The 9,117-nt window shown below is 49.6% G+C and overlaps 2 non-coding genes across 2 annotated transcripts; both read left to right on the top strand.

Annotated features, from left to right (window-relative positions):
* The first annotated feature begins 8,213 nt into the window (after nucleotides 1-8,213).
* Nucleotides 8,214-8,320, top strand: LOC117239031. The gene has a single exon (XR_004494332.1). It is a non-coding gene; the product is annotated as a U6 spliceosomal RNA (small nuclear RNA).
* A 2-nt stretch (nucleotides 8,321-8,322) lies between these two features.
* On the top strand, nucleotides 8,323-8,428 carry LOC117239033. The gene has a single exon (XR_004494334.1). It is a non-coding gene; the product is annotated as a U6atac minor spliceosomal RNA (small nuclear RNA).
* Nucleotides 8,429-9,117: the final 689 nt, after the last annotated feature.

The raw sequence follows: 9,117 nt of genomic DNA, 5'->3' as shown, positions 1-9,117 counted from the left end.
CTAGCGGTGGTGTCAGAACCATACAGAGTCCCGGATGCTCCGGAATGGGCCGGGGATACAGACGGAATGGTTGCCGTCACCTGCACATCAATGCCCGGGGCGCCCGCCCACGGAACCCTGCTGGAACGCCGCAACGGATACGTCGTGATCTAGTTGGCAGGGATGGTGGTGGTGGGTGTGTACGTGTCACCCAACAGCGGACGGGCAGCATTCGAGGAATTCCTGGACGGAGTCGGCGAGTGCATCAGGCCACGACTCCACCGGCAAGTGCTCGTTCTGGAGGACTTCAACGCGCACTCCACGGAATGGGGGGACGGCAGAACCAACACGCACACTGTCAAACTGGACCGCGGGACTTGGACTTCTGTTGGTGAACAGGGGCTCGACCAGTACCTGCGTGGCGTGGAGAGGGAGCTCCATCGTCGACAATACATGGGCCTCCCCCGATGCATTGAGGCGGATCTCAGGCTAGAGAATAGCCGAAGGGGTCGAGACACTTTCGGACCACCTCTACATATTCATGGAGGCAGATACACCTGGACCCCGAACGTGAACTGCAGGCGAGGGTCGCGGCCCGCCGAGAAGGGGACACGCGCGCCCACCGCCAAGATGGAAGGTTAAAGAGATGAACGAGGATCTAGTCCGGGCGGCTGCCATAGCAACAGCTTGGAGCTGGGAGGCCCCGACGACGACGACCGAGACAGACGTGGAAGAGGAGGCCGAGAACCTACGCCGAGCCATCACAGCAATCTGCGACGCATCCATGCCACGTGCCACACCAGGCACGGTGCGAAGCAGGGCAGTCTACTGGTGGAACCCTGACATCGCGGAGCTGAGGACGAGATGCGTCCGGGCCCGAAGACAGTACCTAAGGGCTCGCCGCTGGCGACGACGCGACAAAGAAGAAGTCTCCTCGCGCTACCGGGCGTACCGCGCGCTACGGCGCTCGCTGCAGAAGGAGATAAAAAACGCGAAGGACCGCCTCTGGTCCGAACTGATCGGAACAGTCGAGGCCGACCCATGGGGAAGGCCCATATAGGACGGTGACGCGGAAACTGTGCGAGAAGGGCCCCCTGGCAACGACGGCAATGGAACCTGCGCTGTTGCGGCGGATCATCGCGACACTGTTCCCCTCGCAAAAAGACAAGGCGACAGAACGGCCGCGGGAACCGACACGGACGTTGGAGTGGAGGGATGACTGGGACGTCACGGAGGAAGAGATATGGGAGGCGACCAGAAGAATGGCCTCCCGCAACGCGGCGCCGGGCCCAGACGGAATCTCGGGTCGGACCTGGGGGGAAGTGATGGGAGTTATGGCCCCCAGACTTCGGCGCCTCTACACAAGATGCCTGAAAGTGGGAGCCTACCCCCGGGCATGGCGAACGGCGAGGCTGGTACTGCTCCGTAAAGAGGGCCGACCGATAACCTCCCCGTTAGCGTACCGGCCGATATGCCTGCTAGACGAGGTCGGCAAACTGCTGGAGAGGGTAGTCGCCACCTGCTTGGAGCGGCACATAGCGGGCCAGGTGCCAGGTTGGCACGAAAGCCAGTACGGCTTCTGGAAGGGACGCTCGGCGATCGACGCGGTCTGACGCGTGCGGACACTGGCAAAGGACGGAGTTTCCCGGAACGACGTGGCGCTTGCGGTTTCCCTGGACATCGTCAACGCCTTTAATTCCATGCCATGGGACAGGTTATTGACGGCTCTGGAGCACTTCGAGGTTCCCAGCTACCTCGTCCGGCTGAACCGAGCCTACCTCGACAACAGGTGGATATACTACACCAGCAAGGAAGGGAGGAAAATGCGACCTGTCGAGCGCGGAGTACCGCAGGGCTCTTTGCTGAGGCCGATCCTATGGAACATTGCGTATGACGAGGTACTGTGATGCCCGCTGCCCCCAGGCGCGGCCATGGTGTGCTATCCGGACAACACCCTGATCCTGGTCGGGGGTCGTGGCTGGCACGAAACACTGCGCATCGGCGAAATCGCAACGGTCTGCGCCATCCGTGCCGTGCGCGGACTGGGCCTGAGGGTCTCCCCTGCGAAGTCAGAGGCCATCTGATTCTTCGACAACAAGCGGCGAGGGAAGTTAATTCATTGAGGTTCCTGGAGCACCCCCGTCGCACGCGCAGGATGGTCATCGTGGAGTTTTAGTCGGTAGGAGTCCAACACTACTCTGCTGCTACGCGTCCTGCAGCAGCGGAGTGTCCATGAGGATTTCTCCACGTACAAAAAAAAGAAAAAAAAAGGTATTGCAAGGAGTAATGAACTCCGAGCAAAACAATGTCGCCGCTACTTTCAACCGTCAAAGGCAGTCGAGTTCAAACTTTCCGACTGTCCCCCGACCAGTGTAAATAAACACGCGAATTGGCGAGCGAGAGAGTTCAGCGATCGCAGCGTAAGCATATCGACGCATCATAGAGTACACGGAGTTTCTTTATACGCGCTTATTTATTTCGATAGATTATTATACCAGGACTTGCGCTTTGTATCAAAGCATATCTTTAATAAAGTGCTCACGACTTATAGACTGCTAATAGTGATATTTGAATAGATCCATCCTCTACAAAGAGGTTAGCTTCCCCCCTCTCGTAGACCGGAAAAGCGACCTTGTTTCCCATCAACGGCACCATAATTTTTAAAATCGTGTCCGGGGACATAGCCAAGTCGTTCGCGTTGGTCCCCTCCCGAGCGCATGAGTCCGCTACAGTGCTTCCGGGATCGAGACGCGCTGCGTCCGAGGCTTCTACTTGTTTTTCTTTTATTGATAGCGATAGTCGTGAATCAAGACAAATTTGTTATTCCGAACAATTCCAACTCTTAGTCCATTTTAAAGCCAGGTCGTCAACAAGAAAACAATTTCCTGATTGCTTAATTAATTTTGATGGTGATAATCCTTCATTCACGGTTAGAAAAAGAAAAAAGATAAACCCGTGTCTGCGAGCCGATAGCAATAAGTGTCTTTCGCTCCTTCGTCGCTGCACTCCATTCAGCCATGGACGCCACGTCCGGGGGACTATTCCCCACGCCGACCCGGCTCCCACGTTACCGGTGGAACCACAGGGAAGTAGGAGTGCGACTTGAGCAGACAAGACCGAAGTCTCCCGTGCCCCTGAGCACTTGTGACTGTCCGAGGCCCCACAACACACCGTTTAAAGGCGGCACGTTGCTTATCCGCTTAAGAGAGTCATCTCGTTACTCCCGCCCTTATTAATTGTTTTATGATAAACATTAATGATCCCATGCCCTGTCAAGATCTGCATGATGAAATGATCAATTTTCCTCCTATATATTCTAAGTAAACATACATACGCTATCAGTCGCTTCATCCAATTGTCTTCTCTGTAAAATCACCTCTCCTCCCATTTCTCCACAATGCGCTCCTCCACTGCCATGATCCTATCTTGATAGACCAAGGCGGCAACAGCTCGTGAACGGATGTTATACTGCTCCTGATGATCTTCCTTCTCAATGTGGTATTTTTCGGTTAGAAGCTCAGCTGTGAAATAAATGGGCATAATGCCCATAGGCACGCAAGGTGCTGCATGGGACACTGTACGGTAGGCCCTCTCACCGCTAACCCCTGGGCCGTCGCACAAGTCCGAGGAGATCCCAGTTCCTCCTCGGCATGTCAGCCCCTATGATCACTTAGGGCGGCATAAGGCCGCCCTTCGGCGCGCAATCCTAAACGGTGAGATGTTCTCACTCCCTCCCGCTCTGTTCGCTCCTTTACGAGAATTATTTCGCAGAATACGATGGGCGACATTCCACGCCGGACAAAATTCCAGCGTGTGCTGGGGCGTGTCCTCGGAGTGGTGATAGGTTTTCGTCATCTCTATCCTGATCTTCTGCAAGTATTCCCCGAATACTGTCTTGCGATCACCTGCGTCATCCGGGAGGACAGTGGAAGCCTTCCGCGGTGTGTCCAAACCATCCGATTTGGGAAGACCGATCTAACGGCCCGGTAGTCACACACCTGACCTTCGCCGGTAGATCGTAGAGCCACCCCCTCCAACAGCTCTCGTCCAGTTTCCCACCGGACGTCTCAGTCCACCAGCTCGGCGGGGGGAGGGAATCCTCGCCTGAGCCCACGCCACTCAGGATTTCGTCCGACAAAATGGAAGGAGACGAGGGTGGTGCTCATTTCCAAATCGGGTAGGGACCCAGCAATGACATCATCATTGAGGCCGATTGCGGAGTGCTTCCAGCACTGAGTAAAGTCTGGAGGAGTTTCGAAGATGGCGGCATGCAGAGACGGCGCGTTCACGTCGCTCCATACTCTGCAACCGAAATTATACAGGAAACAAGGAAAGGCGACAAAAGAAGTGAAGATGTGTTATGTTAGGGCGCGTGTGCAAACGTGCGCAAGAAAACTGGTAAACAACGGACTGGATGGGACAGGAAAGCATGGAAGATGTAGCCCTGTCGACGAAGCAGTAGGAGGACATATTGGGACGCGCGCCGGCAACCCCGTCACAGGGATACGTCTCGGGGTACGAGTGGGCAGGCGCAGACATCTTACGACGCGCGACGGCAGAGCCGCCGCATAGGCTACCTCGGAAACTACCCTAGAACACGTGCGCGCTGGGCCCCTCTGTGTTGAAGGCCACCAGACGGACTCCTGCGTCTGACGAGGATAATACTAGCAAATGGAAGGATATGGAAGAATGAATGGAGCCTGCCTCAAAGGTGACCAGGAAATCCGAGAGGACTGCAAACAGGATGGACAGTCCAGAGGTTTCCAGGATGAATCCGGTCATGCCGCTAAGCTCCGAATCGGATACCGGAACCACAACGGCAGGAATCTCGCAGGGAAGTGCGAGTTCGGACGTCGAAGAGCCGATGGCCTATGTGTCCTCGTCCTCATCAGCGCCGTCCAGGGGAAGAAAAAGGAAGCTGACACCCACAGCTTCAGACGTACCTATGGAACTGGCTTTGGAGATGGCTTGTCCTCCACGGCGGAGGTAAAGGAGATAATGAAGGTGTTGATAATATCGTCGAACCCAAAAAGCACCTACATTTTATCTTACGTGAGCCGAACTCCCTTTGTGAATAAATAAGTGATGGTGCGCTACGTAACTTGTAGGTTTTATATGAGTTGCGTGGCGACAAGTAAGATGGACAATGTAACTGTAATGTGCATTCATTTACATATTTATTTATTTATTATTTATTATTTTGTTATTTGTTATTAGTTATTTATTATTATTTATTTATTTATATAGTTATTTATTTATTTATTTACTCACTTATTTATTTGATTATTTATTATTTAGTATTTGCTTATTTATTGATTTATTATTATTTGTTGTTTATTATCTATTATTTATTTATTATTTTGTTATCATTATTATTTATTATTTATTATTTATATGTCGGGTTAACATTAGAATTTAAGGCGCGTAACGACCCTTCGTTTGAGTTAGCCATCGATTTACGAGACAGAGATTATATTTACGCGAATATACAAGATTTTACAAAATACTATGAATATTGAGTTTAATGAATGATAAGATTAACAGACGATAAGTTTAACTAATAATTAGATTAAAGAATAATAAGTTTAACGAATAATAAGTGTAACGAATAATATGTCTTACGAATAATAAATTTAACGAATAATGAGATTAACGATTAATAGGTTTTACGAATAATGAATTTAATTAACACTATTAACAATGTTCCTAGGTTCAAACGAATCCACCGTCAACGGGATAACTCTTTACTATGCGTAGAATAATTTTAAACACAAAAAAATACGATTGCTGAGACACTCGGTAAATTGCTCGATGTATCACTTTCCAAGGCGATCACACGAATGAATATCTGATGAAAATCTTTTTCGCTGTACGACTGCATTTGTTTGTTATATGCTCGCTGGAGGCATCGAGAAGGTTCCAATCGCCGTTGCTAGGCAGTTTCTGCCAAAAGTTTGTTGTATACTCTTTGGAAGCATCGAGAAAGATCCAAACGCCGTTGCTAGGCAGTTTCTGTATGGAGTTTGATTCCTAATACAACGTGTGTCCCATTATATCGACATCTCCAAAGTACAATTCTATGTGATTTCTAGGGAGAACAATACAACCGATCCACACCTTCGTCAGGCAAAACGTTTATCCCGTGACCGTGGCTATGTTCGGCGACCAGTTGTCACCTCGAACCCACTTTCGCTTTCACAAATATCAAACAATTACAAATGACAATTGCTTAATTACAGCTGATAATGATAAAATCTAGGGTAAAGCATTAGAAGGCATCCTCAAAATTACAATGGGAAGGCTCCGGTTTTCCTTTATATATACGTCGGAGATGAAAGAACATCGGAGCCTTTGGAATTTTGGATAATGCCGTAACATTGTAACCTAGAGTCTACTATAGCTGTAATTGAACAATTGTAGTTATTCAATCCGATTGTAATTGTTCGAGAGTTGTGATAATGAGCTTGGGCTCGAGGCGGCAGTCAGTCGCCGAACGTAGCCGCGGTCACGGGATGAACGCTTTGCCTAACAAAGGTATGGAGTAATTCTATAGCTCTCCTTAAAAGAAATATTCGTGGCGACACGCGACAACAAACATTCCAACGGTTTCTGTCCCGTGGCTCGCCACACGCAGACCCTATTCTTCGAGTGAGATGATTGCCAGATGTCGATGCGTTTCCGCAGTACATGTTCAGCTAGCTCGAGGGCCCGTTATAAATCTTAAGATTTAGTCAACTAAAGTCCTTCAAACAGACAAACAGTCTTTGTCCCAACTACGGGAAAATAGGGGAGACCTATTTTTCAACGAGCGGCGTCTCCCACTAGCAACTTTCCCTCGAGGGCGGCTAGCATCTTTTTCTATCCACCGATATGGAGATTGACCAATTAGCAGCAACGCCAATTTCCCTTACTTTCTGAACGAAGGCTTTTCTCGATGAATCCGATGATCTCGTGTCCTTAGACACACCCCATTATAGTTTTCCTCTGTGGCATCATCGGGACGGGAAGGCATTCTCGTCGGACGTAGAAGAATTCAGCCCCTTTAAACCTATCAGAAGACTACAGAGAAGCCCCGTGACTGGTGGTAGGGCTGAAATGGAAGTGACCGAAAAATCTGAGGGCTCCTTCGGAGTTAGGGATAATGACCATATCACGCCTGTGACAGGTAGAGGAGCGGTCAATCTAACAAATTGGCCAGGAAAGTGGCGGAAAGAAATGCCAGGACTAAACAGGGGTACGCGGCGATGGTTAACGAAGCGGAGGGTAGCGCCAGAGACGATACCCAGACGAGTGATGTCGATGACGATGATGCATGATTTTAAGGGCGAAACTGAGAGGGTTCACGCAAGCCCTTGCAGGAGCGGTACAAATGTTGAATGAGTCCGAAAATTTTAATTGGACAAGGACAAGGACGAGGGGATAAGGGAGATAGGAAATCTAATCATTGGTATTCTATCGTCCTTGGGGCAATGCGGCGAGCAGAAGACAAGAAGGAGAAAGAGGTGGATGGAGCCTGTTCATGAGGAAAGAATGGACATTAGGATGGAAGTTATGAAGGAGGTGCCGATGGCCAGGGGGGATACCCGAAGAGGAAAGTGGTATTGCCGGCCGAAATGACGAGAGCGGAGGAGCTAAAGAGATCTAGGAAAGGAGAGACTACCTACGCAGAGACGTGCGGTAAGGAGAGCAGGAAGAAGGCGATAGAGAAGGAGTGCAGTGAAGACTCGGAAGGTTGGACGACGGTGGAGAGAAGGAAAAAGGAGAGGAGAGTTCCCCTGAAACAGGCTATTGCTGGGGTGTGTCCGGGTATTAACCGGGAGGCGAGGACTGGCGAGAAGGGTGCGCCGATGGGCAGGGGAAGAAAGGAGGCCATCCTAGTTAAAGTGGAGGAAGGCTGTGAGTTGCTAGAGGTATATTGAAGAATAATGGCAGCAAGAAGTACCTTAGAAGGAGCCACTGGGGTGAGAAGAACGAGGGCGGGCCACATCCTAATCGAATTTGATAAGATGGTTGCTGTAAACGATATGGCGGTAAAGTTGAGCCGCCTTGAGCGACAAAACAGAAATGGCCGCACTTGTGAAAATTCCACACTACAGGTGAGGAATATTGACCCCCTCGCCAGCAAGCGCTGCTGGAAGACATCCAAAGGCAGTGGGGGATAAATTTGCATGATGTCATTGAGGTGAAGCTATTGAGGATGGCACCGTGGGGCACCCAGGTGACGGTGGTTGTGTGTACTTGCTTCGGCAGTACGTATACTAAAATTGTAACGATACAGAGAATGTTAGCATGGCCCCTGCGCAAGGATGACACGCAAAATCGTTAAGTGTTCCACATTTTGCAGTGTAGTATGAAAGGAGAGACGTTTAGCACTCAACTAGACAAGGATGGAACACATATAAATGGTAAGGCACTGTCGCCTTTCGGCGGCTCTCACCAAATTTTTCGTCAACGCCTGTTAGCCGCGCTGGTAACATCCCAGTTGACCGCAAACCTCCGAATAGGACGGACCTCTCAGCCCCCTCCCCCAAAAGGGACATCAGGCTTAGGTCCTGACAGTGTGTGCGTCAAAGTAAACAATCATTCACTAAAGGAAAAAGAAAAAGTGACAAAAACTGACAAAAAGTGAAAAATATTGCAGTGACATCATCGTTATAAATAAAAATAAAAGTAAAATTATAAAATAAGACAAAATAAAAGTATATAAAAAAATAGGAGACATCGATAATGAAGCAAAAAACAAGGAAGCGGAACCCACCTTAGAATCAATAAAAAACTCCACCAAAAGGAAAACAAACTCGCAAAAAGCGGCCAAGGAAATCAACAATAGCTTAAGACTTTCCGTGAAAAAGACGCGGAAACTCAACCCCCAACCAAACCTAGTTGCCAGGACCAAAGGAGTAGAAGATATCCCAAAAAACACAGAAGAAGAGTATCTCTCCGCCCAGGACGAAAGGACTGAGGAAGTCAGAAACATGAGGCCCATAAAAGCTGCCTCGCACCCAGCGATCACAACAAAAAATAGATTTGGCTTACTAGAATCAGAACCACATCCACAATCACAGCCGGGAGCAGCAAACTACTCAACATCGAGCTCAACGCTAGAACAAATAAAAAAGAAAAACCAAATATTATGTG

The sequence above is a fragment of the Bombus vosnesenskii genome, unplaced genomic scaffold (genome assembly GCF_011952255.1).
Source record: "Bombus vosnesenskii isolate JDL3184/JDL3185 unplaced genomic scaffold, Bvos_JDL3184-5_v1.1 scf7180000013882, whole genome shotgun sequence".
Taxonomy (NCBI): domain Eukaryota; kingdom Metazoa; phylum Arthropoda; class Insecta; order Hymenoptera; family Apidae; genus Bombus; species Bombus vosnesenskii.
This window is presented reverse-complemented; position numbering and strand designations above follow the sequence as displayed.